The sequence below is a fragment of the Pinus tabuliformis genome, chromosome Q (assembly GCF_031772625.1).
Source record: "Pinus tabuliformis cultivar Carrire ecotype Pingquan chromosome Q, CPIR1, whole genome shotgun sequence".
Lineage (NCBI taxonomy): Eukaryota > Viridiplantae > Streptophyta > Pinopsida > Pinales > Pinaceae > Pinus > Pinus tabuliformis.
In genome coordinates, this window is record NC_142296.1 from 422,122,843 (window position 1) to 422,144,175 (window position 21,333).

Sequence of the window (21,333 nt, forward strand, 5' to 3'; positions counted from 1 at the left end):
GTGGAGAGGAACATAATGTATCAAAAAATTTGGCTAAGAGAGCATGTTGTCAAGCTGTTTTTCTATAATAAAGTAATGTTAGCGTTTACTATAGCATAGGCCCATTTTCCCAGGTACAACTACATGCAAATGTACATGTACAACCACATGTAAGTACATGTTGGTGTTTTGGCCTGTTCGTCACCTTTTCTCTAGTCTCTCTGTTGTCTCTGTGGCCTTTGTTTTGATCTCTCTGTGGTCTTTAAAAACAAGTAACCCTATTTGCAAGTATAGTTTAGCTAGTTTGGCCCTGAGCCCACCTTCTTGAGCGATAGAAAAGAGTAGTATGGTACACCGTTTACAATATGGAGCGATGAGCAGGCAACTCCTTACCCGGTTTGTGTAGCCACTGTATTTTTTGTACTTTCAAGATTAGCTGTTGGTAGTTGTCTTATGTGAGCATTTCATCGTATTGCACACTGAGTTCTGAGCAGAGCATGAAATAGTCTAGATTCAGATGCAATTATGTAATTGTATATTGTCCATTTCCAAGCAAATTTTGGTTGCATCGTCTATAGTCATCACAAATAAGGTTCTTCCTAATTCTAGTAGTGGTAGTGATCATATCTAGATATTACTGCATTTGTAAGTTTTGTTAATATCATTTTTTAAAGTAAGACATGCCTCAAAATACCACAATGTGTCCATAGCCTTCGGCATGTCAACGCAATAACTAGTTTTCTGTTTTCTTTGATATCATCATATAACATAAAAATATAGAATAAAAAAAATAGAACAAGATTTGACATTGACTGGAATTATAATTGAAAAATTGTGATGCAATGCGCAATTATTGCAATATTTTCATTGCTTTCAATCTCCCCAAGTGCTGAATTAATGGTGCTATGAAACTTCTCTTAAATAAACGGAAAAGAAATTTTATATTGTTTTGTTGGCTTATCTGACTTTTCATATATCAAAATTCTTCCTAACATCTAATAGGTTTCCGTTTAGCTTTTCTATCAAGTTGCAGCCCCTATCATTATTGCATGTTTAATAGCTAGGTCAATTCTTCTGAACCCCATCTGTAAAATATTTCAATGACATGTGTATATGAATCACGTTTTCTATGGTTTTGGACATACTTAAATTTTCAGATATACATTATCAGTTGCATTGATTGTTAAATTTAGAACACAAAATTAATTCCCTCTTCTTACAAATATTATGATAGTGACTAATTTTGCAGCGTTTTGAAAGGTACAAGGCACTTACTATAAATGACTCTCAAAGAACTCGAAAACTTAAGGCATATAACCCGCCTTCACAGTTTCTGATGACCAAAGTCAATTTGTAAGCGTCTCCTCGACTATCAATCCTGCATACTTGGTAGTAGCACCGCTAACATAAGAAGACTAAGTTACAAAGCCCATAGATCCATTACATGCATCCCTTCCATCTATTGTTCAAGCTGCACCAGTGCTTTCAATATATATGGGGATTCGATCCAACAACAGGTGAGGGGACCTGGCACAACTACCTTGTTTTTTTTACGACTCCCCTCCCTAGTTGAGAGATCACACAACCCATGCACGACCAAAAACATTCGTTTTGAGGCCTCCCCAACAAAAAAATATCTCCCTATAGCCACCCTAATTACTTACCTTCCTTTCTTTTCTCGACCAATAAACATTTTTTCTCATTTCCTATAACAAAATAGGAGTTTTGTGAACATCCGTTGCAAGCCTATCCATTTGCAAATTCATAGAGATCCAGGTAAGACTAGGTTCATATGCCCTAGCTTCCTCCTACCATGTTGTTACCTAGGTTCATATAGGGTTAAATCTCATTTCCCCCACTTAGGTGGACCAAGCATTTTTTACGTCTTTACTCAAAGACAGAAAAAGGGAAATTCTTTCTCAGTGCCGAGGTCCGCCTTAGCTTCATGGACAATCCATGAATAATATATTTAGTGACCAGGGTGTCTCTTAGATAGAAGGGAAGGCACATGGAGTTTATTTTGCTCTGATGCAGGTACAAGAAGGCCCAATGGTTTTGGTGGGTTTAAACATATAGAAGGAAACCGATGAAGGTAAGCTAGTGCTAAAGCTATATCAAGTTATGATGAGTCTACCCTTGGTTTAATGGATGGATCTGTCTATGCCTATGTACCAGAAATTGAAAGTGATTTTTCTTTGCGTTGTCCATCATGCATCTTGGGTTATGGCAAGAAAAGTAAGTGGTAAGGTCGTAGGCCCACAAAGTCAGACAAATGGTAAAATCATGGGCCCATAGGGTTATAGGTGGTGATTAATACTTGATTCAATTAGACGTCTCTGCATGCATTACATATTTTTTAGTGGCTAGCTATGGAACTGGAACTGGAACGAGCTAAGGCTCTTGAACTAATCATATCCCGATTGATAAAGACTCTCACATATGCTATTGTAGGTAGTCCCATGTCTTGATTGATAAAGACTAAATGTAATTCTCGAAAGCCAATACCATTCATACAAACAACTTTGGGTTATCAATTGGAAAAATAGGTTATACAATGGATACAAGATGACACTGTTATCAGGGAGATTTACTTGCTATAAAATTTCTCCCAATTTTTAAAATGAAATGTGTATTTACATTGGATTAACGCAATATAATCTTGGTCGAATGCAATTCATTAACTAAGAATAAGTAAGCAGTTATTTATTCTCAACAGTTCCAATTTTACTTATGATGTTACATTTATTTCATTGTCTAATCATTATTTTCTCTATGTAATGCATGTATGTTGGTGTATTAACTAGATTTTGGTATATTTTTCATTGAGGTGTCCCCTACTAAATTTCATTTTGGATCCTATGTTATATTTTTTAAGGTGGAGGACATACCTTTTGACTATGTGTGAACACTTTTTCGCACAAGAATATTTGATGAGTGTGTTAACACTTGTTCACATAGGAATATTTGATCAATTGTTGATGAACATTTTCTAGCATGCTTTCAAGAATATTGTGATATGAGTTATTTTGGCATACATGAATATGTAGTGGTAAAAAAATCATCTTATTTCATGAATTCACATTTCATAACCCATCCACATTTGATTTAATTTAATATGATTTAATTTCTTGAATGAGCTTTGAGAGATGACAATCTCACTTTGGGTTGTATGATCAATCTATCTAACTTACTGAAACTTAATATTTACTTGTGAAACTTGCAACATGGAAACAACATTTCAGATCACACATGTGAATGCCATAATCTCATTAACGAACCAAATGGCCTCCCGAAAGCATCGTTATGCATCGATCGACACTGAGATTCAACAGGCATACCATCTTCCCACAACAATACTGAGGGATGCATATCACGAGAATACCGAGGGATTCAAGTGTCGTTTGGGATCTAGTATGGCTACCATAGAGCGACACTTTAGGTATGTCAAGGGATGAAGGATGCATATCACAAGAATACCGAGGGATTCAAGTGTCGTTTGGGATCTGGTATGGCTGCCACGAAGCAACACTTCAGGTATACTATCTACTCGCAACAATACTGAGGGATGGAGATCACAAGAATAATGAGGGATTCAAGTGTTGTTTGGGCTATGTATGGTTGCCACAAAGCGACACTTCCTACTCAACAGAGACTTGTTACTCATCAACTGACCTTGTTAATTTTAAATGCATTCAATCCAACATCTTATTTAAATGATTCACGTATTTGCTTTGAACGTAACTATACACACACACACAAAATTCACTTGGTTTGTGTTAACGACTTTAAAGTTGGAGAAAATTTTGAAAATAAAAGCTAATATAAAATTGATATATTAAAAAATTTAAAGTTCGAGAAAATTTTGAAAATAAAATTTAATATAAAATAGATATATTAAAAAAATGAAAATCTCCAATTGGAGTTGGGGTTTCCATGTCATGACATGACAAAAATCCCCCAAGTTTGTGGAATTTGGGGTTTCCATGTCACGATATGATGAAAAATCGCCCAATTTTAGGGAGCTTAGGGTTTCATTGTCCCGCCACGACGAAAGCTCCTCAATTGCGCAAAACCTGGGTCTCCCATTTCCCCCCAATTTGGTGACTTCTATGAAGGAGGGATAGAGAGACCCACAGTTTCCCCTACTTGGTAGGTTTCCACCATGATGGGACATGGAAACCCCAAGTTTCCTAGATTTTGGGCAGTTTCCGTCATGGCAGACGTATGCTTGGGCGATGTCCATCGAGCGGGGAGATGGAAACCCTAGGTTCCGCAGACTTGGGCGATTGTCATCACGACAGGATGAGGAAACCCCATTTTCCCTGCACTTGGACGACTTCCGTCGTGACAAGGCATGAAAACCCCAAGTTTCATGAAATTGGGTAGTCTCTGTCACACTGTGAAAGGGAAACCCCATGTCATGCCCCCACACTAGTGGTGACTTAATTTCCACTTGTGGGTGAGGTGTGGCATCACCCAACCTTTTCGTTTTCACTACTACAGTTCACGATCTATGTCTGTCACCAACACTTAGCCAATTTTCTAATAAGTGTTTACAATGTAGCAAAATAAACATTCATCAATTATATTCTTCAATTTATCAATATGTAGCGAAAATCATAACACAAGTATACACATATACTTGGGAGGGGCAACTCTCGTAAATTCTGCCCAACAACTATATAAAATCTTCAATAATGTATAAATACAATATTTTACAAGTATTTTCCAAGTTCGTGCAGCCACCTGCACTCCTTTCCAAGTTCACCTGAGCTCGGGTCATGCAACATTGCCACCTGTCCACACTATCTATGTTGGAAACCCCAAATTTATTCTACCCAAAGTCGTGCAACACTTCACCGTTCAGATGTGCCCAATGTTCGTTCATCCCAGCTCATTCAGTTGTGCCCATCTCTTGCGTTCGATTGTGCCCAACACTTCGTTTAGTCATGCCTGACCTCTCGTTCAACTATGCCCACTTCACTATACAATTGCGCCCAACTTCGTTCAGCTATCCGCACGTCACAACTCATCATGCCTATTGCTACCCAAACTCACTATACAGCTCTGCCTGCCAAGCGGACGCATTTCACAAGCCTGTGCCAATGGCGCTGCCTACCCGTGCCTTACCTGCCTGCGGAAACGACCTTTGACTCGTCCTGTGACCCGACCTATTGTCCTTCACCCTCGACCCCTCTGCTATCCTTCTTTGCTATGTTTTCTATGTTTTGGAGCGAGTGGATGATGTCCAGCTAACTCCACTCGACTCTATACTTATACGATCTCCATCCCAACTCATCCACCAAAAGACATGTCGTTTTGGGGCTGCCCATGGGTCGACCTGCCCACCTCGTTGTTGGTTGACCTGTCTACCATCGCATAACGAATCAACATGTCCTTTTGTTAGTGTCGTTGCACCCATGGGTTAGCTCCAACACTTATTCAATTTCACCCATCGTCACACGCCGCACATCTTCCCATGTCCTAACTCATCACATAACTCGACTCGCCCATCACACTGCCCACCGGTCGCCCTCCACACAACTCCTCTTGGTCACTCGTCACACTTCACCCTCCAGTCACCCATCGCACGGGCAGGTGCTCACCCAACACATGCACACCTGTTATAAGTGCATTCACCTATCACACTTTACCAAATTTCATACAAAGTTGTCACACATAACCGAGCGCTCTCCACCAGAGTTGGTCAACATAGGCGCCCGTCGTACATGGGCACACTTGCTACAACTCAGTCGTATGTGCACCTGACTTGGAGTCCTGACATCCTCCCCCACTCTAAATAAGGTTGTCGTCACACCATCATCATCAAAACATCGCAAAGTGTCGCCAGCTCCAACATCCAATTTCCATGTTGACCAACTTTTCTCATCATTGCACAAACCTCCTCCAAGGCTCATATCTAAAAAACAGGAAAGTCTCCTCAATCCATGATCATCAAGCACATCTGTCGCAATCCCCACATGCTGCTCCATCATGTAAGGTTGGTCCCTCAAACCCAAAGTACAAGTTATCACTGCAACATATATTGTGTCGACTCATCATGTGAAATCTCTATTGTGATAATCCATCCCAACACAACATATCTCGGTAAAACCTCGATACATCTTCGACATAACTTCGCACACTGCTAGCCCTCATGACTCAAAATAGTAGGGTAGGTAATCGAACTATCACACTTAACTCATGAGAATGCACATCCTTATGCATATGTGGGTAGTTTCCCTAACATTATGTCACAACATCAACTCGATCAAGAACCCATCCCAAGTGTAAAATACACCATGTCCAGGTCCATGAAGTAGGCTCCATCTCATTTGTAACATACTGCCATCAATGCTAATGTCCATGTATGGTGGTGATGTATGAACCATAAAAATACATTTAAGCATCATCATACATGTGTGAGAGGTTCTCCTCCATCAAGAACTCCTCTCAGCAATCCAACTCTCAATGTGCCATATCTAGGTCTATGAAGAAGCCTCCATCTCATCTGCAATATGCCATCCCTCAATAATGTCAAAGGGGAAAGTCTACACACGCCTCATCATCTCATCCATGTGCTTCCCATGGTCATAGACCAATAAGCTACCATGTCCATCAAAAGTGGTTAAATCTTATCAACTCAACCCATTCCCAAGTGCTACCACCAAGGCATCTCCATCACTACAACTACATCAACTCCAAAGTGTTTCGTCTCTATCGCATACATCAAGTCACTCCTCATGAACACAAACCACACTATGTCCCAAGGTATGCATCCCATACTGCATCAAAGTCATGTAGACCTCTGACCTCAGCTTATCAATGAACCACATACTCCAAGACCACCATAATATGAAGTCTCCATCAATTGCAACTCTCTCAAGTCATCATGAGCTCCTATGACCCATCTCCATCCAACACTTTGGAAAGCATATCTGTCTCAGTCTTAAATTCCATCACAAGATTCCTTTGCCCTCTTGGTTGTATGAATACTTTGTTAGGCTGCTCATATCAACCGTGACCTTGTTGAACGAATGTGTACAACATCCCCATTGGCTCATCTGTAAAATGTCTCCATGTCGCATCAGCAAGTCCATCCACACAACATCCATACCTTGGCACTCCTCATTGGATGCAAATAAATGACATCTATATAAGTGCTCCTACATAATGTCCCTACACGAAGTCTATCGTGCTCCATCTATCCAACTTGATGTCCATGACTCTAGCTACCTATGTTGTCTATCTTAGTAGACTCATCACAACTTTAGTCATCCCATCCTTGTCCTCAATCAAGTTTAGTGCCCTTGGTCACTCAAATCTCATATCACGTCATATCACAGGTTCCTTCCATCATCGCTGCCTCCCCAACTAAAGGTCCACCAAGAATGTCTCTTGGTCTCAGCCATGAAGAAGTCCACCCAAGTATCATGTCATCATAACTCTAGTGTGAATTCTCTCCAATTTGTCCATGAGTCATGCTGGGAACTTAGCTAATTCTCCATATGGCCAAGCATGACTCATCCATCACAAAGCTCATCATGTTCCTCCCTTGTCACGGGCATTTGCACCTTATTCCCTAAGGTCACAAATTTCCCCAACAAGTCCTACAATGATCAATGCTCCTTGCTTCCTCAATGCACAAGGTCTCATCATAGTCATCCATGGTAAGATTGTCCATCGCATCAAAAAACTCCCTTTTCCCATCCATGCATATGGACCAACCTCTAAAAGCTCCAATGAAACAAAAGTAATAGTAATAATTTCATCTTCATGAGGTCTCTCCATGTGAGTGCCTCCTTCATATAATGTCTGCAACGTGCACAAATCTAGCTCAACTTGGGGAAAATTCGATCACCCCAACTTCTTCCTCTTTCGCTGTCACATCTACAATATCTTCCAAATCCAGTTCAACTATAGTAGATACCATCCCACCAAGCTCCTCTTCTTTATGTATCGTAGCTTCCTCCTCAACATGAGAAACAAATACAACTCGCTCTTTCTCGAGTGTCAATTTCACTCCAAGCTCGGACATGGGCCTTTCCTGTCGCACAAAAATCTTCCTTCAATTCCATCAATCTTCGTTCAATATCTTCCAATTCTACAAATGGAATTTGTTCAACGTGACTCAGCTCCATGGTGTGCCTCTGCCAATCTTCAAAAATCCAAATCTATATAAAGCCCATTTTCTGCAGAACGAGCTCTGAAACCATCTGTCACGAAGTGGTAGATGTATCTCTTATTCACAATTTCAAATCAGCTTGGCTTGCCTTGAACCAACCTCTGATACCATCTGTCATGCCCCCACACTAGTGGTGACTTAAGTTCCACTTGTGTGAGAGGTGCAACACTGCCCAACCTTTTTGTTTTCACTACTACGGTTCACGATCTACGCCTATCACCAACACTTAGCCAATTTTTCAATAAGTATTTACAATGTAGTGGAACATTCATCAATTATCTTGTTCAATTTATCAATATGCAGCATAAATCAAAAAACAAGTATACACATATACTTGGGAGGGGAAACTCCTGTAAAGTCTGCCCATAAGTTATATAAAATATTCAATAATGTATAAATACAATTATTTACAAGTCTTTTCCAAGTCCGTGCAGCCACCTACACACCTTGCTAACTTCACCAGACAGTCGTGTCCGGGTCGTGAACCACTGCCACCCATCCACACTATCTTTGCTGGAAAACCCAAATTTATGCTGCTCAAAGTAGTGCAACACTTCACCGTTCCGACGTGCCCAACTCGTCCCAGCTCGTTGAGCCGTGCCCAACTCCTATGTTCGGTCATGCCCAACACTCGTTCAATCGTGCCCGACCTCCTGTTCAGCTACGCCCACTTCACTATACAACTATGCCCAATTTCATTCAACTATCTCCACGCCAAAGCTCGTCATGCCCGTCACTACCTAGACTCATCGTGCAACTCTGCCCTTCGGGCGAGCACATTTCGCAGGCATGTGCCGGCGGCACTGCCTGCCTGCGCCCTGCCTACAGTCTGCCTGCGAAAACGACCTTTGACCCGTACTGCAACCCAACCTGTTGTCCTTTTCCCTGGGCGCCTTCGCTATCCTTCTTCACTCTGTTTTCTGTGTTATGGAGCGAGTGGATGATATCCAAATGGCTCCACTCGACTCTATACTTATATGGTCTCCATCCCAACTCATCCACCAAAAGACACGTTGTTTGTGGGTTTCCCATGGGTTTGACTACCTACCTCGCTATCGGCTGAACTGTCTATCATTGTAACTCTTCATCGCATAACAAACTAACATGTCCTTCTGTGTGCATCGTCGAACCCATATGTTAACTCCAACACTTAGTCGATTTCACCCATCGTCGCACGTTGTACATCTGCGTGCATCCTAACTCATTGCATAACTAGATTCATGCATCTCATTGCCCGCCAGTTTCCCTCTGCACAACTCGCCTCGGTCGTCTGTTGCACTTAACCCACCAATCACCCATCGCAATGGGCGGGCTCACCTGAATCGGGCCCATGTGCGTTTTCACTCGTCACACTTAACTGAATGTCATACTAAGTCGTCGCACATAACCAAGCACTCTCCACCTGAGTTGGTCAACATGAGCGCTCGTCGCACATGGGTGCGCTTGCTAGAACTTTGTCGCACGTCCACTCGACGCAGGGTCCTGACACCCCAAGTTCCAGAGATGAGAGAGATTTCCAACGTGCCGCGACATGGAAACCCCAAGCTTCTCACACTTGGAAACACAGGAGTTGAATTTCCAATAGGAAGTAAATTCATTAAATACAAAGAGTGATTTTCTCATAAGAAATAGAGGAAATTGCTATTCCCAAGATAGAAAACGATTCTTGCTCCTTTTCCTCAACCATTTTGTACCAAAACCAAAGCCTTTAACCTATAATAAGACCTCGATACAGATCTACACCCTCTATTAATTGATTTGACTGCTTGACTCTCATTCAACAACTGAACACATTCATAACAAATTTCCATAGACATAGTGCAATTGGATTACACACACAGATTTAACCTCGTCTTATGAAGTTCAAAGGAACTTTACTTTCTTAATCTCACTTCTCAATCTGCAGGGTCATTTCACATAGAAACCCCAAATTAAAAATCTTATCTTGAATTGATCTCCTGCCTCTATTTACAATAGGAACTTCACTTTCTCAATCTCGCTTCTCAATCTATAGGGTTAGTTTGCAGGGTCATTTCCATATTATATAGAGATGCTAGAATTATTCAATCATTCATACACACAAAGATAATTACAAATTGGCATGAAATTCTATTTCATTCATAAAATCTTCTACATACAATTACAAAAAAATTCGTTCCCCTCTATGGCTTGATCTTACATTCATTTGGCCATTTTTTTTTCTTTTTGGCCATTTGGTCTTATCTCCCTAAGGTTTTACTCCCGCTCGAAATTCGAGTAAAACCTTAGGGAGATAAGTTGAAAATACGAGTTGAAAAAGTAGTTTTATTATTTTATTATTTTTCATTCTTTTTACTTTTTTACTCCAAAAATGGTGAATCATCCCCCATGGTTGACATCATCATCTTGAATCCTATTTTTTCTTATAAAGTTTATTTTGGTTGTACATTTTTCTTACGAGGCCCATTTTAGACCTAAAATTTCCCCTAATGTTTACAACTAAAAATAGGTAATCACCATGCGGATAACCCTAAAATTTTTAGGGTGATTTTGTATGCAACAACGCACCTTCTCTCTTAACATAGCCATTCTATAATTGTTTAATAGTATGTCATATCTCTTAACATACACATTTTATAATTGTTTAATGGTATGTGGCTTGATATTTTACTTTACTAACACACATATTTCTCCTGCTTTGTTTACGTATATACTATACTATCATAAATTTCTCTCTATTCAGTATCCCATAATTACAGAATGTGATTTACTAATTAACACGTGTTAATACTTAGGTTGTCCACATAATTGCCTTCTCTCCTAGGCACCCAACCTCTCAGTTCTTATATTTAAGTGTACCCCAACAATAATTCAATTAGTATTATGTTAACTTAGATTTCGTTATAGAATTTTTCTTTTTCAATGTACTTATGACAAAATTCTTCACTTTCTCATTGCCTTAGATTTTGACACAAAAAATATTTGATTTCCTTATCGTTCATTGCTGATCCTTAGTTGGTGATTTCTACCCTTATTTCTTTATTGTTTTAAAACAACATAATGGATATGGCTCGAAATTCTTCAACTAAATGTACCCTTCTCTCAAGATTTGATTTAGGTAAGGGTGCATAATTGGTCATGTAAGCGGAGTAATCATATTTCCAATTCTTATTTATTGTGGAACACAACACAATTTGTAACTGTTGCCCTTAAACAAGCCACAATGCTGAACCCTTAAGCTTTGATACCACTTGTAACATCCCCTAACAATTTTTTTTACCAGATTATACCAAGTTACTGTACAAGTAAGAATACATTACAACTATAAAAGTAAGTTACGGTTTCCACCTTAAAATTCTCTATATGCATATGTTCATTGTAAACTTTTTATGGTTGTAGGTAACCTCATAACATGATGTTTTGTCTAACATAACAATGACACAATTGATTTATATTTATATACACTTTGGGTAATCCGCCTAGTCTCGAATGTGATCACACATTTTAAATATATATCTATAATCTCACGTGAGAGCGGATTATTAACGAATCTATGGATGTTATATTAAGGTTCTTAACTTAGCTTAATTAATATGTTCTTCTGATTAATGTTTATTCATTGGAAAATTATAGTGTTGTAATGAATTTCCTTAAGAAACTTCTTGAAGGCTAATCGTCATGCACACTTATGATATTGAAGTTAATTTTGACGCTCACATTTGTCATGAGCTCCACCGCCTAGATATTGGGGTTTTTTGATCGGATGGTCTGGGATTCTTTAGGTTGGTTATGGGGTAACTAGCCCCTTTCTCTCTCACTGCCCCCAACTCATTCAAACCCTCACGAACTGGAGGAATGAATCTCGAACCTCTGTTGGTAGTCTCTGAGCCTATTCTTTCCTTAGAGCAAGTGTTTTTAATCCTTCCATTCTTCTTCTAAGTGATTATGGATGCTTATAATTTACCCACAGGGTTCTTCAAGCATTCACTAAGTATTATTTTCTCCTTGGCTGCACTTTTTGAGCTATAAGGAGGGTTGTGGGTGGTGTTCAATGCTTCTTTATAGGGCTTTCTCTGCAAGTAAATTTTCATTGACTTTGGATTATGATCTTAATATTTTCAGTAGGATATTTTATTTTTTCAATCTCCTTTAGAGAGCGTTCTCGAGAGGTATACCATCATTTACCATAAAGGTACTTACTTGGCCATTCTTGTAATTGCTGCAATTATTAATTGTTTTTTCTTCCTTCCAAGGCTCTTACTAACCGTAGTTTCCTTTCCACTTTGAGGTTTGATTCACAACTAGTTTTGTGAGCATAACCACACTACTTTACCAAGTTCCTTTATTAATTCCTTCTTTTTATTTCAATGTCGCAGGTTCGATTTCGACAACCAAACCCTAGCACGATTCTCGACATTTACTAGAAATATATGATTGGTATTAGAACTTGGTGTGGAGTTATCTATTGGTCCAATGGATGGAAACTATATAATAGTTTTATGGACTATCTTGATAGTTTGAAACTTATTTGTTTTGAAACTTCTGGACACGGTATTCTGACTTTGAATTCATTTAAGACGAATGAGTACTCTTTGTTAAGGTTGTATTCTGGTTTAATTTACATTACAGTTTCTTTGAAAACCCTTATTCAAAGATATATATATATATCTATATATATATGATAGAGTTGTGCAAACTTTCTTTGTCAGTTTCATTGAAAGTGATATATCTTAGAAGATTTTCCATTATCGTGCACCTTCTACCTTTAGTATGTATTACAACTCTCAAGTTGTTTGTTCTTAATTTTTAAAATGTCAAGGTTGTAATGAACAATTATTTTTTTCCCATAGGAAAAATAATGAGCTGATTAACCTAGAAGGGGATCAAGCCCCACAGCCTACTAGCTGAGCCTAAACCCAAGGGCGTCAAGGAGAATTGACCCTGTGACCTCCCGATCGGCAAGGTACATTCACAACAGGGATTCGACCGGTTGAGCTAACACACACACATGTTTCCAAGTTTGCAATTCTAGTTGATTTTTTTTTGCACTGTAAACTATTATAACAGAGGACTATTTTTCTTGGGTTTTCTATTAGCAGCGTAGGTTTGTCACTCACAATTAATTATTCCCTTGAAGGTTGGGACTATTCGGGACTGGATGACCCTTATTGGCTTTGGCCTAGAACTAACTGGACCCGAATCTTTACGTACAAAAAACCCCTTTTTATGTAGCCCTTTATGAAACCTAGACTACAAGTATTATTATACACATGTTTTACACCAAGAATAAATAAGGCCACTCTATGATTATTTTATTTAGTTTATTTATTACAATATGCCAATATTTAATAATTAGTACTGGAAGTTCAAGAGGGTTGCACCCAGCATAACTCAAATATTTAGTTTTCTGAGAAGGACTCTTAACTATTCCCTGGCTACTAGTACCATCCAGATGGGCCAAGGGAACTAATCTAATCCATAGAGGTTTAAGTTCTGTAACAATATTTTGATAATTAACTTCAGAACAGAGCTAGTGACTTTCCTAAACACACTAGCTTACTCAGATCTCGATTCACATCATTTCTGATATTTCCATAGAAACATCTACAAAATTAATTTACGGAAAACATTTACATAAACCATTTGCAGAGATCATTTACATAAATCATTTATTAAAAGACATATCCTTTAAAGGAAGTCTCTACCAGAATGGCTTAGAAATATTTATTTGTCCAAAATAAATTAGGTTTCCACAAGAAATCACTAGGGAAGGGAGAATTCTCCTCCCATCCAATGAACACGGTAACACCACCAACGCTCCCCTGAGCTAATTTCCCTCCAGGACAGTTTTTATTGGACAAAGACCAAACTAGGTCTACTAACCACCAGGTCTTGCCTAGAATTTTCACAGACTCACAAGTCTGAACAAAAATTTCACTGGCCAACTAGCTCAAGAATTTCTTTATGGCAGCATCTTGCCTACCAAAAATTTCATTGGCCAACTAGCTCAAGAATTTCTTTATGGCAGCATCTTGCCTACCTTCAACAATGTCTTGTCTCCGGTAATCAATTCCCTTCTCCTCTTTCTTGATTGCCTCAAGTTCCGTCTCTACCCTATTGGCTCTCTTTTCCCCAACGTAGATATCTATCTCTAGAGAGAATAAAAGCTATCCATTAACTGCTTGATAGGTGAAATCCTGCTTTAGCATTTTCCACCTTCCAGTAATCCCTTGGCTAACCATAACCAATCTTGTTAATTCAATTAAAATAAAATATACATTCCTATCTAACATTATATAAGACCACCTATTAACCCACAATTTAGTAAATTAAAATATTTACTATTCACTTAGAGATATTGCAATATTTTATTGAAATATTACAATCCTACTCTAACTATTTATAAATATTATATTTTAGTTTAATTGTTTATAAATATTATATTTTAGTTTAATGGTTTATAAATATACAAATTTATATCATTTAAGTGTATGGTATAAATAAAAAATTAACACACATATTTTGAATGAATTAAGTTGAATATTTAGATTTAAACTGAGTCGAACATGTAAACTAAAATATAAATAAATAAGAATAAAATTAAATTAATTGACATAAATTGTTTTATGAATAATATTTTAATATATAAAGTCAAATATTAAGATTAAAAAATATAAATAAATAAGAATAAGATTAACCACTAAGATTTGAGTCAAAAAGGAGTTTCCAAAAGAATTCAAAATCCTTAAAATAAATAAATAAATAAATAAATAAAAATTATAGATAATAATAAATCATGAATTATACATATAAGAATAACTATGAATCTATAAGATTGTTTTTTTTATCAATATACTAATCTAAAATTAAGAATCAACCAAATGATTCGAGTTAAAAAGGATTTTCTAAAAGAATTCAGAATCCTTAAAATAAATAAATAAAGAATATGGATAATAATAAATCATGAATTATAGATATAAGAATAACTATGAATCTATAAGAGCATTTTTTTATCAATATACTAATCTAAAATTAAGAATCAACCAAAAGGATAGAATGAAATAAACAATAAAGGGTAATAATAATAATAAATAAAGAAATAATTTAAAAGTAATAATAATAAATAATTAATTAATTACTTAAAAAAGGTAAGGATCCAATAATTGCTAATCTCTAACATCATTCTCTCTATTTAAATTACTTGGCCTCTTTACTTTTAAATTATTTATTCATTATTATTATTATTAAAACCCTTTATTGTTTATCTATTCCTTCTATTTTTTGGTCGATTCTTAATTTTAAATTAGTACATAGATAAAAATTGCTCTTATAAATTAATAATTATGGTTATCTCTATAATTCATGATTTATTATTTGTTTTTTTTTAAGGATTTTGAATTCCTTTAGAATTTTTTGATTCAAATTCTTACAATTAATCTTATTCTTATTTATTTATATTTTAATATTTTATATATTAAAATATTATTTCATAAAATAATTTATCCCAATTAATTTAATTTTATTCTTATTTATTTATATTTTAATTTAAATATTTAGCTTAATTTAAATTTAAATATTCAACTTAATATTTGACCATAATTTAATAATTTAATTTAAAGTTAAAATAATTTAATCTATTCCCATTTATTTATATTTTAATTGTTGAATTTAAGCTTCTGTGATCCATATCAAGTTTTTGAGAAGATTTCTTTGGCGGAGATCACATTATAATACTTTTGTCGATGTGTTTCGAACCAACGAGTGTGGTTCATCATCAGGACAAGTTGAAGAATCAGATCATGGCTGCATGTTAAATAGGGAGAGAAAATCTTCCAACGGCTAAATTTGACTAGGAAACGACTACATTGGACTGGGCAATTTGACTGAAAAACGGTTAAATTTGACTGGTCAATTTGATTGGACCGACGGAAAGGGAGAAGAAAATGTTGGAGCAATCAGTGCGCAACAAACTAAAAGACAACAACAGCAAATAAACCATACACAGAAGACACAGAGTTTAACGTGGTTCACCCAACCATTCTGGGCTACGTCCACCAAACATAGGCATCGGCAATCTTTATTATCAAACAGGAGATTACAAGATATTCAATTCCCTCACAAACTCTCACACACCCACACCAATCCGTATGGACACCTGTTTTATAGCTAAGAGAATCTAACTGCCTCATAAATCCTCTTACAACAAATATAGGCTGCATTAACTCTCTCCCAACAAAATAGAGCTAATATAGCAACTCAATCTTATTGTTGTCACCTACTGAGATTTTTGCCTATTTTACTAAAACCGAAAATCTCAACAGAAAAGAATTTTTTTTGTTATAATTATTACCAAAATTTTGTTATATTTATTACCAAAGTTTGAATAAAGGTAAAGTTTGTATTTAATGATAAAGAGTATGGATCAATTAGTTATTAATGGGCCTATTTCCCTAATTATAATTATATAAATAAATGGTTAGTTAATTAATATGTAAGTTAGTTTTTGTTATATTTATTTCCAAAAAATGTAATTGTTTGAAATAACTACCAAGACCAATAAAACAAACATTAGTTATTAATCTAATATGAAAAAACCATATAAAACTTTTTCTTTGATAATTGAAATCATAATATGGAATAATAATTCTTAAAAAAATTGGAATCTAAATATTTGACTTTCTTCTTGAATTTATTTGTTAAGTAATTAATTATATTATTACTTTTAAATTATTTATTTATTATTATTTTTATATATTATAGTTATTCTTATATCTATAATTCATGATTTATTATTTTTCTAGTGGAAAAATCGGTAACTTTTTATTTAAAAAATGAAAAGTTACACTAGCAGATGCTTGAAGCATTTCCATAAGACGCCCATTGGGCTCGAGTGCTTTCGCACCCCACGCAACGTTACAAAGCTAACGTGCAGATGAAGAAGAAGAAAGGGAAAAAAGAGAAAAAAGGAGGAGGCAAGAAAAACTGAGTTCGGTAGTGAGTAAAAACTCACACTTCAAGTTTTTCTTCCCTTTTTCTTTTCGACCTTGCGCCACTCTCCTTGGGTGGGCTCGATCGAAGCTATGACCAACTGTGTTTCTGCTTTCTGAGATCCTGCTTCCTTGTCTGAATCCGAAGTATCTGAGTGGTGATGCCGTTTGATCCCTCCCATGCTCTGATCCTCGTTTGCCTTCTCTGCCTGATTTGGGTGAAGCTGTGAAGCCTTGTTGTCTGATGTAGTTTCCTTCTGTGTCTCCATTTCTTGGGATACCTCAGCTTTCTCTGCGGGGGTATCTTCCTCTTCTGCTTCTGATTCTTCGTCTTCTGAGTTAGGGGGAGAAAATTGCCATCCTTTCCTCTGCTTCCCTTTCTGCTTTCTTTTACTGTTTGCTTTCTTGGCTTCTGGACATGTGCTTTGCAGGTGTCCTGTTTGCCTGCATAGCCTGCATCTGAAAGCTGTATTTTCATAGTCTAGTGCTTGCAGCCAATTTTGTTGTTTGTAGATCAGCCTTATGTTGTCTAGCAGCCCTTTACTTAGATATACTTCCACACATATGCGTGCAAAAGTGAATATCCTTTCATCAATCCTTCCCAGATTTGTTTTGATGTATTTCCCTATGTTGTTCCCAATTCCTTCCAAAACACGTTCACTCCAAAAGTGAAGGGGAAGGTTGTATAGACGGACCCAGACCGGCACTTTGGATACAGTCATTTTTTCTGGATCGAAATCTGGAAACCATGGGGGTCATGAACAACCCCGACGTTCCCCAGAACCAAGGTCCAACACTGATGATTGTATCTCTGACTTCCCTGGATGCAAATCTAACTATGAAAAACCCCTTGGAGCATAAATGTATATCACATTCCATGGTCCAACTGGTGAAAATCCAATGAAATATATTCGATGGTTTTGGCCAAAAACTGTTGAAGCGACAGATTAGGGCCCGCGCTTCATAAGATTTAGCGAAATCATCAAGCCCTGTAGAATCAAAATTCAGGGCTGGAGTTTGCCCTAGCTGATCTACTATGTATGGCCTGGGTATATATCCGCCTTGATCTGGAGAGGACCTTGAATCTTTGTTACCTTGTAGAATGTTTTTGTAGGAGAAACCTCCCTTGGGTTGATGCTGAGATGCTGTCTTTTTCCCCTTGTCTCCTCCTGAGAAGCTTGGCTGTCCCTGAGGCAGAGCCCCTCCTCTCAGCCTGAGGTTTAAAACAATGGTTTTTTCTGGACTAATCTCGTAGCTTTCCAAAGTTCTACTGTCCTGGAGAGACCACCTACCACTGACCAAATGTTGGATTTGAACAGGATATCCGATCAATGCCCAAATTTGCTGTTTCAGCTGCATGATAGTGCTTCCTGCATGTACCCATACTATCCAGGATTTCCCCTCAGGGGTTTTAATAAAAATCTGAAAACGAGTTGTTGTTACCTGAAGTCTGGGTTTTGGCTGAGTTCCTGATCTGCCTAAGCCGATGTCGCTGCTGATTGCCATGTGCTCTGGCTGTAGGCAGTCTTCCAGATCTAACCTCTTATTGGGTCGATCTTCCATTTGCATGTCAAGATCTGCATCCCCTCTGCTCGATCGATGCAAATTGCCACCGATCTGCTGCCTGGGTTCTGGGTGTTCTCGGATATTGGTCAGATCAGAAGGATCCGGCCCGGATCTGCAGTATTTGTGCCAATCCATTGTGAGAGGGAGCAGATCTGCAACATGCAGTCCCCCTTCTTTGAATGCAACAACCGAATCATTATGAAAAACTGCAATCCCCAACCCTGCCGCGTCCCAGGTTGGATATTCTTGAATCTTGATCAGATCGGATAGATCCAGCCCGGATCTGCAGAGTTTGGGCCAATCTCTTGTGTGATGGAGCAGATCTGCAACATGCAGTCCCCCATCTTTGAATGCAGGAGGCGGGGGTAGAGGGGCAATGTTGGCGTGAGCGTAAGCCTGATGAACAGCTCCGAACTTCTTCGGCTCGCAGTGCCTTGGATCAGCCACCAGCAGAGTCCTGTCATGCCTGACGAGAATATCCTTTATCTCCTTCTTCGACTGCTCGTCCACGTACTTCTGGTAAAAGGCAACCAGTGCTTTCGCAATGCTTTGCCTAATCGCGTAGATCTGCGAAGTGTGCCCTCCTCCTTTCACTCTGATTCTCATATCCACGCCAGCGAAACGATGGCGTCCCAATAGAAGAATGGGCTCGACTGCCTTGTAACGGAGAATCTCAGGTTCAATCGACTCAATGGGGCAGCCATTGATCTTGATCAAACCTCGGCCCTTCTTGCAGTATGTCGCGGCTACGGCCGTCTTCTTCCCACCGAAGCACTGAACAGAATCCGCCATTGTTTTCTCCCTCACCAAGGTCTCCGTTTGAAACCAAAATTCATTCATGATTTATTATTATCCATATTCTTTAATTGTATTTTGAGGATTTTGAATTTCTTTAGATTTTTTTTTCCCTTTGACTCAAAACCTAATATTAATATTATTCTTATTTATTTATATTTTAATCTTAATATTGACTTTACATATTAAAATATTATTTCATAAAACAATTTATCCCAATTAATTTAATTTTATTCTTTTTATTTAGATTAAAAATTTATCCCAATTAATTTAATTTTATTATTTTTATTTATATTTTAATCTAAATATTTCACTCAATTTGAATATAAATATTCAACTTAATATTTTACCATGATTTAATAATTTAATTTAATTTAATTTATTTATATTTTAGTCTAAAGACTCGACTTTTTACATCAAAACATTATTTTATAAAGCTTTTTATTAATTTAATCTATTCTCATTTATTTATATTTTAATTCTACAAAAATTTAGAATCTAAATATTTTACTTAATTCCATTTTAAGATAAATTATTTTTTCCTGTTTATTATAACCTTAAAAATACTAATGGTCTCTACATTGATCTCTCTATTTAATCTGGTGCCATAATCTGATTCTCCATGTTGTCTTGACAATAAGCTTAAAAACTCTTATGATGTGATTTTCACCAAAAAAATTCTCATTATTCATTCATGATATAAATCACAAAAACCTGAATTTAAATATTAAAATATTTATTTAATATACATATATTTCTTTTAATTTTTATATTGAAATATTACACACACACACACACACACACACACACATATATATATACACTTGAATTCAAAAATTAAAATATTTATTTAATTTACACACACACACACACACACACACATATATATTTTAATTTTTATATTAAAATATTACACTTCTTTAAGTAAGAGAAATTTTTGGCAGATTTGTTTCGAACCAACAAATGTGGAGGCAAAAGCTTAAATAGATAGCAGTGTAGAGACAAGTGTGGTTCAACATCAGGACTAGATGAAGAGGCAAATACTTAAATAGATAGCAGTGTAAAGACCATAATTTCAAGTAACGACTATTTTTGAAAAATAATATTTAAATTATGATATTAATTTATTAATTTATAAAAACAAATCTTATTAAGTAACCACTAGATTAAATGGCTAGTTTTTGAAAAATAATATTTAAATTAATTTATTAAAATCAAATATTATTAATTTTTCTTATTAATGGGAAATAATCGAAAAAAATAACTAACAAGAATAAAAAAATCAAAGTCAAACTTCAAACAAGGAGGGAAGCAAAAAATTATAAAATGGAATCTCGAGATAAGATCAACTAATAAATAAAAATAATTAATAGAAATAAAATAAACTAAAATAAAAATAATTAATGAAAATAAATAAAATAAAACAAAAATATACCCAATTAAAAAAAATTTAAAAATAATAATAATAATAATAAATATATATATATTTTCAAAGAAAAGTAATCAATAAATAAAATATGGACCTCATGCCCATTAAACAAATAACAAAAATACTAAAAAGAGTTAAGAACCAATAGGATAATAAAATACTTAAGAAAATACTAAAGATCAAGAATATAAATTCTAATGAAGAATAAACCAACAACAAATACTATAAAAATGACACCAATACCTACATAGATAAATAAATAAACAAAATAAATCCCAAAAAGAAACCTAAAAACCTAGGAAGACAGGACATGGACCCAACTTCTATTAATAATCCAACCATTGTCTCTATTCGAATTATTGGGTATTTTTTCAATTTCTAGGGCCTCCCTCAATTTACGATGATGGAAATAA